Source organism: Salmo trutta, chromosome 39 (assembly GCF_901001165.1).
Source record: "Salmo trutta chromosome 39, fSalTru1.1, whole genome shotgun sequence".
Classification (NCBI taxonomy): Eukaryota; Metazoa; Chordata; class Actinopteri; order Salmoniformes; family Salmonidae; genus Salmo; species Salmo trutta.
Genome location: NC_042995.1, coordinates 1,710,663 through 1,725,628, shown reverse-complemented (window position 1 = coordinate 1,725,628; position 14,966 = coordinate 1,710,663). Strand labels below are relative to the sequence as shown.

At 47.4% G+C, this 14,966-nt stretch overlaps 1 protein-coding gene across 1 annotated transcript in view; it reads right to left on the bottom strand.

Annotated features, from left to right (window-relative positions):
• LOC115179144 (microtubule-associated protein 2-like) overlaps positions 1-14,966 on the bottom strand; it is a 61,222-nt gene that overhangs the window by 43,438 nt on the left and 2,818 nt on the right. The window contains 1 exon segment of the mRNA XM_029740443.1: positions 7,998-8,081. The gene's annotated coding sequence lies outside the window, so the exon portion shown is untranslated.

Genomic DNA, 14,966 nt, shown 5'->3' with positions numbered 1-14,966 from the left:
ATGAGACGATATCAGACACACATAGAAAGGACGATCATAACCAGAAAATAGGCTTTGGCTGGAGATCTTCCTGTCATCTCTGTTACTGTCATATCGGTTAGAGTGCATTTATTTTCCGTATAAGCCTCAGTAAACAATGCAGGCGGTATGCAGGCCAGGGGACATGAGAATGTCCTGTCCTATCACTTCTAACACTGACTGGTCAGACTGGGCTAGTTCTCCCTGGTTGGAACATGCAGGGCCCGGCTATCATATGCCAGCAGATACAGTACACAGAGTGAGGGATAGGAGAGAGAGAGAGAGAGAGAGAGAGAGAGAGAGAGAGAGAGAGAGAGAGAGAGATGGCTGGATGAAGATGGTTTGCTTTTGGGCGTGGCAGAACAGGACGCCTCAGGGGCTTTCTGAGTTCCACACAGGTCAGTAGGCATCATAAGCTCCCTCCCTCCATCCATCGCTCTCTCTCTCCCCTCCATAGTCTCTCTATTTCCCATCCTCTTCTCCCACTACTTCTCTCCCACCCTTCTCTCTCTCTCTCTGTCAGTCTCTACCCCTCTCCGACCCTTCTCTTCCATCTATCTCTCTCTCACCCCCCTCTTGCCCTCCCTCTCTCCCTCCCTTCTCACTCTTTTTACCCTCCTCTCCTCCCACTACCTCTCTCTACGACCCTTCTCTATCTCCCCCTCTCTCTCACTCTCTCTCTCCCAGCCATTTCTCTTTCAATTAAATTCTCCCTCTCTCTCACCCCCTCCCTCTTTCATAAGCCCTGTCCCCCTCCTGCTCCTCTACTGGGGCAATCTTCATGCCTCCCTGAGTTCTGTTCATCAGAATGTCAGCCGCCATTTAGGAGACGGAATTCCTGCTAGTGCCAGCCAATCACAGTAGCTCAGATCAACCTGCCCCTGTAATCTTTGTGGTTTGTGAGGACACCGTCTTGTGGGGACGGAGTGGGCATACAAGGACATAGGTCCTTACATCAACCCTGGGTAGCTATAGTTTCAGGGTGTGCAGATCTGTAGGTTGTCATGAATGTTGTTCTGGAGGCAGCTCTGCTAGTGGTCACTAGCTGGCACAGACATAAAGTCATAAAATCGGATTTTAACCCTAACCCTAACCACACTGCTAACCCTAATGCCTAACCCTAACCACACTGCTAACCCTAATGCCTAACCCTAACCTTATATTAAGACCAAAAAGCACATTTATGTTTTCATTAATGTTTATAATCTAGCCAATTTAGACTTTCCAGCTGGCCCATCTAGTGGAAATGGCTCAGTTCTGCCTCCAGGGCTAGAGTCATGACAATAAATGTCAACCTGCTGCAGATGTTCGCCTTTGTCAAGGTTTAGGATAATACCATATCATACATTTATGGTGACTCAGCAGAGACAGCAGGCAAGGCAGAATGGTAGCAGAATACAAGCACAGTGAAGTGGGAATGAACAGCAAGCATTCAGCAGGGACGTCTTCAGTGAGGTGAAACTTTCAGGACGCTACTGTACACGTCAGATAATCATCAATCATATCTGTATACACAGTGCCTTCAGAAAGTATTCATACCCCTTGACTTATTCCACATTTTGTTGTGTTACAGTCTGAATTCAAAATGAATTAAACACATTTTTTATCTCGCAATATACACATACCCCATTATGACAAAGTGACAACTTTTTGTAGAAATCTTTGCACATGTATTGAAAATGAAATACAGAGTTAATACTTTGTAGAATAACCTTTGGCTGTGATTACAGCTGTGAGTCTTTCTGGGTAAATCTCTAAGAGCTTTCCTCACCTGGATTGTACAACATTTGCCCATTATTATTTTCAAATTTCTTCAAGCTCTGTCAAATTGGTTGTTGATCATTGCTGGAAAACCACTTTCAGGTCTTGAAATTGTTTTTCAAGTAAAAACTGTAACTCCAGTGTAGATTTGTTTTAGGTTATTGTCCTGCTGAAAGGTGAATTCATCTCCCAGTGTCTGGTGGAAAGCAGACTGAACCAGGTTTTCCTCAAGGATTTTGACTGTGCTTAGCTCCCTTCTGTTTCTTTTTATCCTGAAAAACTCTCCAGTCCTTAATGATTACAAGCATACCCATAACATGATGCTGCCCTCACTAGAAAAAAAGGAGAGTGGTACTCAATAATTTGTTGTATTGGATTTGGCCCAAACATAACAATTTGCATTCAGGACAAAAAGTTAATTTCTTTGTCAATTTTTTTGCAGTATTACTTTAGTGCCTTGTTGCAAACAGGATATATGCTTTGTAATATTTGTATTCTGCACAGGCTTCCTTCTTTTCACTCTGTCAACTAGGTTAGTAACCCTTACCATAACCTTAACCCGTAACCCTAACCTAAACATAAGTCCTAACCCTAATTCTAACCCCTAAGCCTAAAATAGCCTTTGTCCTCATGGGGATATGGGAAATGTCCCCACGAGAGAGAATTGTCCTTGCTATCATATCCTTGTGGGGACTTTTGGGGATTTTAGGTCCCCAAAAGGATAGAAGAACCAACCCACACACAAACACAGATTGGATGATCTTGGGTCTTCATGTTCCTGGGAGGAGGATGTGTGATGGCCTCAAAGAGCTCATGGTGTCTTCAGTTGATCCCTGGGCTGGTTTCTCTACACCAGTACACTGACTCAGTGGGCCCTCATTAAACCACCCCACAGAAAACACTGACCGGAAGAGATGACACTGGGTTGAACTGTTAGCTGGAAGCAGGGAATCCAAACAGGGTGAAAAGTCCATTAAAGTCCATTAATGGAGTGTTTTAAGAACTCGTTCGATAACCCCCCCTAATCACTTGGTCCACCAGGCACATTCCCTAACTCCATCTATGAATCTGAGAGTGCTAACATTTCCCCAGCTCCATCCTGCAGCTTTTCTTTTTTGTTGTTTTTTTGGGTGGATCAGCTTAATATTGAGGAAAGAATATTGCTTCCATCAACGTAATTGTCTGCATCATTTCCAATCCCCCATATATTTTTGGGGTAAATATATATATCCCTACACACATGCATACATATACACATATATACACATACACATACCTATATAGACATACTTTTTTAAAGAATATACCTTTATTATTATTCCCCGCAAACCCTACCACCGATCCCCCAATTGGAGTAAACTAATAAACACTTCGGCTTTTACCTTCAATTTATTCATCTTATACACATTTTACAGACACAGTCTATTTAACAATAGTTATATTTTGTTTGTTTTTAGTCCTTCCTCTATTTCTGATGTCCATCCAGTTTGATTTCTATTTGTAACTGTGCTATTTCACAAATGTTCTGAACCTATATACATTTTACAGACCCCGTATGTGTTACATTGGTTATCTTGTTATTAGTCCCACCCTTCAGCTCCATTCAACCCTTCCCATCTGTCTCTCAACATCATCCATTTCGGATTTCTATTTGCCATATATTTTTCAACTGTGCTGTGATGCTTCACAAAACAATTGAACCTTTCTATTCTCATAGCTTCTTGGACAACTATTGGGGAAAAGCTGTAACAATCCGTGGTGAATCTGAAACAGCAGATTGGCTGTAGATGTAGAATGTGAGAGGACAGGTATACCACACATGTCCTCTGATGGAGCTGACGGCTCTGAACCTCTTTTCCAAGAAAGACCAGGAAAAAACTAAACGCCCGTTTACAGCTGAGAACGACACAATTTGGTCCACATCTGTATCCATAATACCACCCTGTCAGCCTCTCTCTCTCTCTCTCTCTCTCTCTCTCTCTCTCTCTCTCTCTCTCTCTCTCTCTCTCTCTCTCTCTCTCTCTCTCTCTCTCTCTCTCTCTCTCTCTCTCTCTCTCTCTCTCTCTCTCTCTCTCTCTCTCTCTCTCTCTCTCTCTCTCTCTCTCTCGAGTATTTCTGGGGATTATTGGTGTAAGTGTCGATGTAGAGGGGGTAGTTGATTTAGGTGGTTCGGGGTGTGTGTGTATTGTAGAGGGGTATTTGATTTATGTGTTCCGAGGTGTTGGGTATGTTCTTGTGTTTGTATTTCTAGGAGCTGTTCTAGTTTTGTATTTCTGTGTTGGCCTGGTATGACTCTCAATCAGGAACAGCTGTACATCGTTGTTGCTGATTGAGAGTCATACTTAGGGAACCTGTTTTCACCTGTCACTTTGTGGGAGGTTATTTCCGTGTTTAGCGTTATGCCTTACAGGACTGTCTGTCGTCGTTGTGTTTTTGTATACGTGTTTGTTTTTGGTTTCCCTTCTTTATCCTAATAAAAGAAGATGAGTGTACATATACCCGCTGCGTTTTGGGATCAACCCTTCGACTACCGTGACACTCTCAGACACACAATGTAATTATACTGTTCATGCCTTGTTGAAAAGATTGAACTTAGTGTCTTCACTATAGCTAACAACCATCTATTATCCCTCGGGCAATTACACCAGGGTATTACAGCAGGGTGTTACAGCAGGGTGTTACAGCAGGGTATTACAGCAGGGTATTACAGCAGGGTATTACACCAGGGTGTTACAGCAGGGTGTTACAGCAGGGTATTACAGCAGGGTATTACAGCAGGGTATTACACCAGGGTATTACAGCAGGGTATTACAGCAGGGTATTACAGCAGGGTGTTACACCAGGGTATTACACCAGGGTATTACACCAGGGTATTACAGCAGGGTGTTACACCAGGGTATTACAGCAGGGTGTTACACCAGGGTATTACACCAGGGTATTACAGCAGGGTATTACAGCAGGGTATTACAGCAGGGTGTTACAGCAGGGTATTACAGCAGGGTATTACAGCAGGGTATTACACCAGGGTATTACAGCAGGGTATTACAGCAGGGTATTACAGCAGGGTATTACAGCAGGGTGTTACACCAGGGTATTACACCAGGGTATTACACCAGGGTATTACAGCAGGGTGTTACACCAGGGTATTACAGCAGGGTGTTACACCAGGGTATTACACCAGGGTATTACACCAGGGTGTTACAGCAGGGTGTTACACCAGGGTGTTACACCAGGGTATTACACCAGGGTATTACAGCAGGGTATTACAGCAGGGTATTACAGCAGGGTGTTACGGCAGGGTATTACAGCAGGGTATTACACCAGGGTATTACAGCAGGGTATTACAGCAGGGTATTACACCAGGGTATTACACCAGGGTATTACACCAGGGTGTTACAGCAGGGTGTTACAGCAGGGTGTTACAGCAGGGTATTACAGCAGGGTATTACAGCAGGGTGTTACAGCAGGGTATTACAGCAGGGTGTTACAGCAGGGTGTTACAGCAGGGTGTTACAGCAGGGTATTACAGCAGGGTATTACAGCAGGGTGTTACAGCAGGGTGTTACAGCAGGGTATTACAGCAGGGTATTACAGCAGGGTATTACAGCAGGGTATTACAGCAGGGTGTTACAGCAGGGTGTTACAGCAGGGTATTACAGCAGGGTATTACAGCAGGGTAGGGTTTTACAGCAGGGTGTTACAGCAGGGTATTACAGCAGGGTGTTACAGCAGGGTATTACAGCAGGGTATTACAGCAGGGTGTTACAGCAGGGTATTACAGCAGGGTATTACAGCAGGGTATTACAGCAGGGTATTACAGCAGGGTATTACAGCAGGGTGTTACAGCAGGGTATTACAGCAGGGTGTTATAGCAGGGTATTACAGCAGGGTGTTACAGCAGGGTATTACAGCAGGGTGTTACAGCAGGGTGTTACAGCAGGCTATTACACCAGGGTATTACACCAGGGTATTACAGCAGGGTATTACAGCAGGGTATTACAGCAGGGTGTTACAGCAGGGTGTTACAGCAGGGTATTACAGCAGGGTGTTACAGCAGGGTATTACAGCAGGGTATTACAGCAGGGTATTACACCAGGGTATTACAGCAGGGTATTACAGCAGGGTGTTACAGCAGGGTATTACAGCAGGGTGTTACAGCAGGGTATTACAGCAGGGTATTACAGTAGGGTATTACAGCAGGGTATTACAGCAGGGTATTACAGCAGGGTGTTACAGCAGGGTATTACAGCAGGGTGTTACAGCAGGGTATTACAGCAGGGTATTACAGCAGGGTATTACACCAGGGTATTACAGCAGGGTATTACAGCAGGGTATTACAGCAGGGTATTACAGCAGGGTATTACAGCAGGGTATTACACCAGGGTATTACAGCAGGGTATTACACCAGGGTATTACACCAGGGTATTACAGCAGGGTATTACAGCAGGGTATTACAGCAGGGTATTAGACCAGAGTATTACACCAGGGTATTAGACCAGGGTATTACACCAGGGTATTAGACCAGGGTATTACACCAGGGTATTACAGCAGGGTATTACAGCAGGGTGTTACAGCAGGGTATTACACAAGGGTATTACAGCAGGGTATTACGCCAGGGTATTACAGCAGGGTATTACACCAGGGTATTACAGCAGGGTATTACAGCAGGGTGTTACAGCAGGGTATTACAGCAGGGTATTACACCAGGGTATTACAGCAGGGTATTACACCAGGGTATTGCATTACTCTTTAAACCAGGGTATTACAGCAGGGTATTACACCAGGGTATTGCATTACTCTTTAAACCAGGGTCATATTCAGAAAGGCACATCATAGCAAAACGTTATCTGTGTTCTGATTGGATAAGTTCAGGTTCTAGAGCTCCATCTCATTGTTTCAATACATTTTGTCCCTATTGAACACAGCCCAGGTTTGACGTCAGCACAAGGTGAATATAGAGAATTTATAATGTTCCCTGTTCCCTGTTGCTGCATTGCAGAGCTCTGTCTCCAGCTGCAGCCAGTCAGTTAGTCAGACAGTCAGTCAGGTCAGACAGCCAGGCCAGTGAGCCAGTCAGGTTAGACAGTCAGCCAGTCAGTCAGCCAGCCATGTCAGACAGCCAGTCAGTCAGTCAGCCAGGTCAGACATGCCTTTCACCCAAACAAAAACATTAGTGCAGCAGTCAACTGTAGGACCTTGCATAACAACAGTAAGAAAGTGACAGCCTGAGTCACTAGCCATTACAGTCATTAGGCCTGCAGGACAGTTACTTACAGTTATTGTCCCCTCAACTGAGTGTGTGTGTGTGTGTGTGTGTGTGTGTGTGTGTGTGTGTGTGTGTGTGTGTGTGTGTGTGTGTGTGTGTGTGTGTGTGTGTGTGTGTGTCTCTGTGTGTGTATGTGTACGGGTCAGACAGACGTATATGACATGACATGACATGACCAGAGGCCATTACAGTCCCACTAATGGACGTCAGGCTAAGTGACATCAACAACTCAATAATACCCTGTTGCTGGTCAGTGTTGAAGGAATAAAGCCAGTCATGGCCTTCCTGGTTGGACTGTTACTTAACTCTGATTGGTCAGGTGGACTGTTACTTAACTTTGATTGGTCAGGTGGACTGTTACTTAACTTTGATTGGTCAGGTTGGACTGTTACTTAACTTTGATTGGTCAGGTTGGACTGTTTCTAAACTTTGATTGGTCAGGTTGGACTGTTTCTAAACTCTGATTGGTCAGGTTGGACTGTTTCTAAACTCTGATTGGTCAGGTTGGACTGTTTCTAAACTCTGATTGGTCAGGTTGGACTGTTTCTAAACTCTGATTGGTCAGGTTGGACTGTTTCTAAACTTTGATTGGTCAGGTTGATTTGTTTCTAAGTTCTGATAGGTCAGGACAGGAGCAGATCAGTTATAGTGCTGTTGGGCTGTCAGGCTAATAACCTGCACTGGGATTTTAACATGTTTTCTGTTGGCTGGGGGATTACTGGTGAGAGAACAGGTTTTTACTGTCCACACTCACAGGCAAATCACACAATTGCTGTCAATAACCTTCTGGTTAAAAATGTCCATTAATTATAATCCACAAAATAATTGACATTTCCTGTTGCTGCAGGATTATTTCCCTGTTGTAGTAAACTGGCTCAAATGAAGATCCTACATCTGTAGCATCATTTCAGCTAAAGCTCTCTTTACAAGTGTTTGTTCTCTCTGGTTTTACCTGATGAGTTGCTGATGGACTTAACCACTTCTGAACACAATGGTAGGAATCAGAGCACTGATGAGGAAAACCTCCTGGTTACACCTATAGGGAGAGAGAATGTTAGAACAAACAGAGAACAGTCATAACACACACACACACACACACGCACACACACACACACACACACACACACACACACACACACACACACACACACTCGTTGCCAGATCACCATTCCCCCTACTCTAAATCATGTCCGTGGTTAAGTGACTAGATACTGTACCAGACTGACAGTATGTCTACTCAAACACAATGGTTGGATGAATGTTCCTGGCAGACTTATAGAGGACTACAGGAGGAGGAGTTAAGCTGATCAGGGTTTTCCTGAAGCATGCTACTTACACTGCAGTGTGGAGCAGTGGGCCAAGCCTGGAGGCTTTCATGTAGAAACCTCCTAGTTTGACTAAGAGTGTTTGTGACTGATCCTATCTACTCTATCTAGGATAATTAAGCCCGGACTGTATCCCAATCTCTATAGCAGACTTCTATGGGTAGTACTATGGGACAAAGGGGCAATCCACAATTACTACAACAACTCCTCACATTATCCACCAGTGACGAGGGGCCCATGTGAGCACGTCCACCACAGATAACAACAATGGGTTTGTTTGGCCCCAGCGACAGACAGTCTGGTTCTTAGGCTGGGAGCCTCTTCAGGGAGCTGGTTCTACATTCATCACCCAGCACAGTCAGGGGCCCCTGGCAGGACCAAGCGCAACATGGCCATTCACACTGACCATCACAACTACAGGGGAGAGGGGAGAGGGGGAAGACAGGAAGAAGGGAGAAGGGGGCGAGGGGAAGGGTAGAAGGGGATGAGGGGAAGGGGAGAAGGGGATGAGGGGAAGGGGAGAAGGGGACGAGGGGAAGGGGAGAAGGGGACGAGGGGAAGGGGAGAAGGGGACGAGGGGAAGGGGAGAAGGGGACGAGGGGAAGGGGAGAAGGGGACGAGGGGAAGGGGAGAAGGGGATGAGGGGAACGGGAGAAGGGGGCGAGGGGAAGGGGAGAAGGGGACGAGGGGAAGGGGAGAAGGGGACGAGGGGAAGGGGAGAAGGGGACGAGGGGAAGGGGAGAAGGGGGCGAGGGGAAGGGTAGAAGGGGATGAGGGGAAGGGGAGAAGGGGACGAGGGGAAGGGGGAGAAGGGGACGAGGGGAAGGGGAGAAGGGGACGAGGGGAAGGGGAGAAGGGGACGATGGGAAGGGGAGAAGGGGACGAGGGGAAGGGGAGAAGGGGACGAGGGGAAGGGGAGAAGGGGACGAGGGGGAAGGGGAGAAGGGGACGAGGGGAAGGGGAGAAGGGGACGAGGGGAAGGGGAGAAGGGGACGAGGGAAAGGGGAGAAGGGGACGAGGGGAAGGGGAGAAGGGTGACACAACCAACCCAAACAGGCCTGGGGATGTAACCTTGTTTTTCTGCCAGAAATCCCCAGCAACATGTCAAAGTGAGTTTCTAGGTTTCTAAAGATTGTCCGTATTCACACAGGAGGAGGAGGGGTCCGTATTCACACAGGGGGAGGAGGGGTCCGTATTCACGCAGGAGGAGGGGGGGTCCGTATTCACACAGGGGGAGGAGGGGTCCGTATTCACACAGGAGGAGGGGTCCGTATTCACACAGGAGGAAAGGGGTCCGTATTCACACAGGGGGAGGAGGGGTCCGTATTCACACAGGAGGAGTAGGGGTCCGTATTCACACAGGAGGAGGAGGGGTCCGTATTCACACAGGAGGAGGGGGGGGGGTCCGTATTCACACAGGAGGAGGAGGGGTCCGTATTCACACAGTAGGAGGGGGGGTCCGTATTCACACAGGGGATCAGGAGAGAGGAGGAAGAGGGGTCCGTATTCACACAGGGGGAGGAGGGGTCCGTATTCACGCAGGAGGAGGGGGGGTCCGTATTCACACAGGGGGAGGAGGGGTCCGTATTCACACAGGAGGAGGGGTCCGTATTCACACAGGAGGAAAGGGGTCCGTATTCACACAGGGGGAGGAGGGGTCCGTATTCACACAGGAGGAGTAGGGGTCCGTATTCACACAGGAGGAGGAGGGGTCCGTATTCACACAGGAGGAGGGGGGGGGGTCCGTATTCACACAGGAGGAGGAGGGGTCCGTATTCACACAGTAGGAGGGGGGGTCCGTATTCACACAGGGGATCAGGAGAGAGGAGGAAGAGGGGTCCGTATTCACACAGGAGGAGGAGGGGTCCGTATTCACACAGGAGGAGGAGGGGTCCGTATTCACACAGGGGATCAGGAGAGAGGAGGAGGGGTCCGTATTCACACAGGGGATCAGGAGAGAGGAGGAGGAGGAGGGGTCCATATTCACACAGGGGATCAGGAGAGAGGAGGTGGAGGGGTCCGTATTCACACAGGGGATCAGGAGAGAGGAGGAGGAGGGGTCCGTATTCACACAGGGGATCAGGAGAGAGGAGGAGGAGGGGTCCGTATTCACACAGGGGATCAGGAGAGAGGAGGGAGGAGAGAGTTTGGGAAGGAGTTTGCAGAGAGAGGAGGAGGGAGAGAGGGGGGTAAAGAGAGATGGGGAAGGAGAGAGGGATGGGGAAGGAGAGTGAGAGAGGGGGAAGGAGAGCGAGGGGGAAGGAGAGACGAGAGAGGGAGAAAGGGGAGGAGAGAGGGAGAAACAGAGAGAGGGAACAAAAGATAGATTGGGGAAGGAGAGAGAGAGGTGAGGTAGGAGAGAGGAGAGAGGGGGATGAGGGAGGAGAAAGTTGGGGAATGAGAGAGTTGGGGAGATAGAGAGATGAAGGAGAGAGAGAGATGGGGTTGAGGGAAGAGAGCGTTGGGGAAGGAGATAGAGAGGGAGGAGAGAGGGAAGGAGAGAGGGAGAGCAAGAGAGATGGGGTTGAGGGAGGAGAGAGAGGGAGAGAGAGAGAGAGAGAGAGAGAGAGAGAGAGAGAGAGAGAGAGAGAGAGAGAGAGAGAGATGGAGAGAGAGGGGGTGTTGAGGGAGGAGAGAGGGAGGGAGGCGGGGGAATGCAGGGAAGGCAGAAAGAACTGTGATGGGAGGGAGGGAGAGCTTGAGGGAGAGAAGGATTGTGGGGGAAGGGGAATGGAAAGGGGGAGAGAGAGATTTGGGGACATCTGCTCAGAGCAGCCATGACAATCAGAGATCACAGGAGCAGACAGACAAAGTCCCCTTCACCGAATGCACCACAGCCAGCCTGGTTCAGGGATGGCGTGAAAGGTTCCAGGCTCACAGCAACAGCAGCCATTGTTTTGGTACAGAGAGAGTCAGTCAGGTACAACAGTAGTTGTCAGTGAGCCTTGTCTTGGTCTGTTGCTAAGTGTCAGATCTCTAAGATTAGAAAACACAAGCAGACAGATGGTTGTAGGGACATGCTCCCTCGCTGGACATATTCTGCTCTGGTATCAACTAGTCTAGTCTAGCCCCACCATCATCATCAATATCATCATCCTCTCCATCTGTTGTCATTGTGTAGTGATTTGAACTCACCGATATGCTTGATCATGTATATGAATGAGAAAACACAGCAATAAACCTATTAGTTTAGGTGTTTACATTTAGTCATTTATCAGACGCTCATATCCAGATCCACTTACAGTAGTGAGTACATACATTTTCATACTGGTCCCCCATGGGAATAGAACCCACAACCCTGGTGTTGCATGTACCATGCTCTATCAACTGAGGTTTTACAGCAATAAACATATTAGTTTAGGATTTACAGGAATTGCAGAAGAATGATTTGTGGCAATATTAATCAACAGGAGACCTACACCAGTAGATCTCTACCGTAGCTACATTCACCTACAGGAGACCTACACCAGTAGATCCCTACAGTAGCTACATTCATATACAGGAGATGTACACCAGTAGATCCCTACAGGAGACCTACACCAGTAGATCCCTACAGTAGCTACATTAATCTACAGGAGACCTACACTAGTAGATCCCTACAGTAGCTACATTCACCTACAGGAGACCTACACCAGCAGATCCCTACAGGACACCAACACCAGTAGATCCCTACAGGAGACCTACACCAGTAGATCCCTACAGGAGACCTACAACAGTAGATCCCTACAGTAGCTATATTAATCTACAGGAGACCTACACCAGTAGATCCCTACAGTAGCTATATTAATCTACAGGAGACCTACACCAGTAGATCCCTACAGGAGACTTACACCAGTAGATCCCTACAGTAGCTATATTAATCTACAGGAGACCTACACCACTGGATCCCTACAGTAGCTATATTAATCTACAGGAGACCCACACCAGTAGATCCCTACAGAAGCTATATTCATCTACAGGAGACCTACACCAGTAGATCCCTACAGTAGCTATATTAATCTACAGGAGACCTACACCAGTAGATCCCTACAGGAGACCTACACCAGTAGATCCCTACAGTATCTACATTAATCTACAGGAGACCTACACCAGTAGATCCCTACAGGAGACCTACACCAGTAGATCCCTACAGTAGCCACATTCATCTACAGGAAACCTACACCAGTAGATCCCTACAGGAGACCTACACCAGTAGATCCCTACAGTAGCTATATTAGTCTACAGGAGACCTACACCAGTAGATTCCTACAGGAGACCTACACCAGTAGATCCCTACAGTAGCTACATTAATCTTCAGGAGACCTACACCAGTAGATCCCTACAGGAGACCTACACCAGTAGATCCCTACAGTAGCTATATTAATCTACAGGAGACCTACACCAGTAGATCCCTACAGGAGACCTACACCTGTAGATCCCTACAGTAGCTATATTAATCTACAGGAGACCTACACCAGTAGATCCCTACAGGAGACTTACACCAGTAGATCCCTACAGTAGCTATATTAATCTACAGGAGATCTACACAAGTAGATCCCCACAGTAACTACACATCTACAGGAGACCTACACCAGTAGATCCCTACAGTAGCTATATTAATCTACAGGAGACCTACACCAGTAGATCCCTACAGGAGACCTACACCAGTAGATCCCTACAGTAGCTATATTAATCTACAGGAGACCTACACCAGTAGATCCCTACAGGAGACCTACACCAGTAGATCCCTACAGTAGCTACATTAATCTACAGGAGACCTACACCAGTAGATCCCTACAGGAGACCTACACCAGTAGATCCCTACAGTAGCTATATTAATCTACAGGAGACCGACACCAGTAGATCCCTACAGGAGACTTACACCAGTAGATCCCTACAGTAGCTACATTCATCTACAGGAGACCTACACCAGTAGACCCCTACAGTAGCTATATTAATCTACAGGAGACCTACACCAGTAGATCCCTACAGGAGACCTACACCAGTAGACCCCTACAGGAGCTATATTCATCTACAGGAGACCTACACCAGTAGACCCCTACAGGAGCTATATTCATCTACAGGAGACCTACACCAGTAGACCCCTACAGTAGCTATATTAATCTACAGGAGACCTACACCAGTAGATCCCTACAGGAGACCTACACCAGTAGACCCCTACAGTAGCTATATTAATCTACAGGAGACCTACACCAGTAGATCCCTACAGTAGCTACATTCATCTACAGGAGACCTACACCAGTAGATCCCTACAGGAGACCTACACCAGTAGACCCCTACAGTAGCTATATTAATCTACAGGAGACCTACACCAGTAGATCCCTACAGTAGCTACATTCATCTACAGGAGACCTACACCAGTAGACCCCTACAGTAGCTATATTCATACATACTACATTGCTGAAGGACAACCTAGCATAACAAGCAACCTACCAGTGCCACAAAACCTTAGGCTTATAGCTGAACCAGTTGTTTTATCAATCCATGTACTTCTTTGTAATTGTGTTCCAGAAGCAGTGATGTTTCAGTGACTTTTCCCCTATAGTCTCACAGCAGACAGCAGGGAGCTGTGTACCGTGTAATCAGTGTGTTCCTTCACAATGAGACAGTCTAGGAGGAGGCTGAACCTCTACATTAGAGATCAGATCTACTGTTTCTATTGAGTCTACTGGGGCTGCCCCCCCCCCCCCCCCACACACACACATCCAGCCTAGCCGGTACATACACTGTACTAGCAGGTACATACACTGTACTAGCAGGTACATACACTGTACTAGCAGGTACATACACTGTACTAGCAGGTACATACACTGTACTAGCAGGTACATACACTGTACTAGCAGGTACATACACTGTACTAGCAGGTACATACACTGTACAGGGTCTGGAGGCAGCTCTACTTCAGAGAGTGGCCAGGTGTGAGATGTACAGACAGTCCAATAACAGCCTCAATATCTCCTACTTCAACAGCAACATTTACAGTGAGACATATGGTCTGCAACAAAACATCCAGTACAGAAATAATGTACAGCACCTTGTATTCCACATGATGTCATCCCGTACTCATCGACCGTATAACCCACTGTATCATCAGATCACACACTATGTTGGTGGAAGTCATGGCACAGAACACATATTGATTGTATTTCAATGGACCGTTGGCCTCACAAAATATATTTCCATGAATGGACATTAAAGTAAGGTATCCATACAGGACATTTCTGCGACATGCTTCATGTTGTCTGTTGGATACGTCCATGTTTTGAAACACAGAAGCACTGTTACATGAACATAACAGTCGTCCTCTATCCCAGCTCTTACAGCACGATCCCTCCCTGGCATGGCAACAGTTAGTAATGAACCACCAACACAGAGCCCGTCCTACTGCCAAGCTGTGACCTTCCTCCAAGGGCATGGGGTTGGCACCACGCCCCCCGCCTGGGTGAGAACACCCTGCTGGCATAGGGAGGGGGACACAGAGGGGCACTGCCCTGTTAGCAGAGCCTGGGTGAGGGAGGGAGGGAGGGAGGGAAAGGGACACAGGGATTTGTTTGTGTCCCAAAATGGGTGCGGGGGAACACAGATGTCCCCCTCTG